Raw genomic sequence first — 2,203 nt, forward strand, 5'->3', positions numbered from 1 at the left:
AACAATACTGCATTACATATTTGAATGTTGCTAAAAGAGTAAATCTTAAAAGTTCTCACAAGAAAAAAAATTGTAGCTGTGTGTGGTAATAGATGTTACCTAGTCCTATTGGGATCATTTCACACTATATACAAATATTGAATCATTGTTACATACCTGAAACTAATGTCAGTTATATCTCAATTAAAAAGAAAAAGAAAGACCGAGCAAGAGGTAGGGGAGACCAGAATGGTAAACACATAAACACTTGCTGCTTACGGCTGCCAGATTGATTTCTAGACCCCCACCCTCTGGCAAACACAGGGCACTCAATGTACTACCAAATGGGTGGGACTGAGCTTGCCTGCTAAGGTTTCCCATGCCTGCAGCTGAGCTGAGCAAGAGAAAGGCAGACAGTAATACCCCAGTGCCTTAACCCTCCGGAGAGAACACCGAGACAACTTTTGGATTGAATGGAAGGTAGATAATAGAAAGTCTGATTGCCTATCTTCCCTTTCTGGGAAAAATTCTCAGTCTCTAAGTAGTTCAGACTGCCATGTTGGAACCGCATAATCCTACACCTCTGACCACAGCTGACTGATCTAAGGATGTACACCTAACCCATGTAAGAGACAAATTCATAGACTGAGTTTACTCCATCAATTCCTCAAGAATTTGAACAAGATTAACTGCAAACCACACTATCATGTAGGAGAGGTACTGGATTTACAAAGTGATTGCAATGAAGTGAGATTTTTTGTGTCCCCATGTTGAAACCTAACTCCCAATGTGAAGACACAGTGAGAAGTTGGAGGTGTTCAACCTGGAATAGGGCTTTCACCAGGACTCGACCATGCTAGCACCCTGATCTCAGACCTCCAGCCTCCAGAGCTGTGAGAAATGTGTTTATTTAAAAAATACAGAATGTAGAAAATACAAAACAGAAGAAAAATAAATGAAATAGAAAACGATACAATAAAGAAGTTCAACAAATCCAAAAGCCAAAGCAAAACCAAAGACTAAACTCTGGTGCAATTGTTTAAGGGAAAAAAAGAGCTCAAATATTAATGTAAGTAATGAAAAGGCCTGGATTAGGAAGACAAAAATATTTTGAACAACTTTATACCAATATACTTGAAAACTTACAAGAGGAAAAACTCTTAGAAAACATTGTGCTGGCTGGAAAATTACTGTTTGGCTATCGCCCATGGGAACATAACGCTCTAACAATAAGCTTTCTGCTTCTGTACCACCTCCCCCTTGACTTGCACGACAACCTGTGGGTTGAGTTAGTAAAAAGAAGAAAAATAGACGTGTGTTCAAACAGGATGAAGAATAGGGTTTAGGGCTTAAAAACCCCGTACCTCTACATTTTGGGGCTGCTTAATTTGGGGTCTGCATACCCCTGGCAGACCCAGCTGGCTGAATAAAGAGTGTGTTTCCTATAACTCACTGATTTCTGGTGGTCCGTGTGTCTATTGGGGGCTGGCGGCTACAACAACATAACTTACCAAAATTCACCCATATTGAGTTAGAAATCCCAATTATGCTTATAATCAATAAAGAAATTACATCAGTAGTTAAAATCTACCCACAAAAAACTCGCCATCTTAAGACGATTTTATGAGAAAAATCTACAAATACTCAAGGAACTGACTGTTCCACTTTTATGCAAAGTATTCCAGCTTATATACAAAGATGAAAGGAACACTATCTGATACATTTTATGGGCTACTATTACTTTGATATCAAACCTAAGAGTATAAGAAAAAATTACAGGCCAATCTCATTCATGATTTAGATGCAAAAGTCTTAAAACATATTTGCAAATGGGTTTATCCCAGGAATGCAAGGGAGAATTACCATTAGAAATTGATGAATGTTATTAAACACATTAACCAATTAAAGGAGGATTATTTCAACAAACCAAAAAAAAAGATAAAATCATCCTTTTATCATTTGAGAGAAAGAGGAAGGAAGAAGACAAACTCAGATTAAAAAGGAACTTAAATTTTGAAGGTATAAACAAAAGAAACTACAGTAAATGTCACATTTACTGATAAAATGTCAGAGTCATTCCTTTAAACAGACAAAAGTGCTATCATCCCTTTTTATCAACACTATACTGGAGGTTCTAACCATAATCATTAAAAAGGAAGAAACAAAACTGCCATTATTTATAGAAGGTATGATAGTCTAATAGAAAAATCTCAAAAAATTTGAG

The sequence above is a fragment of the Pteropus vampyrus genome, unplaced genomic scaffold (genome assembly GCF_000151845.1).
Source record: "Pteropus vampyrus isolate Shadow unplaced genomic scaffold, Pvam_2.0 Scaffold240, whole genome shotgun sequence".
Classification (NCBI taxonomy): Eukaryota; Metazoa; Chordata; class Mammalia; order Chiroptera; family Pteropodidae; genus Pteropus; species Pteropus vampyrus.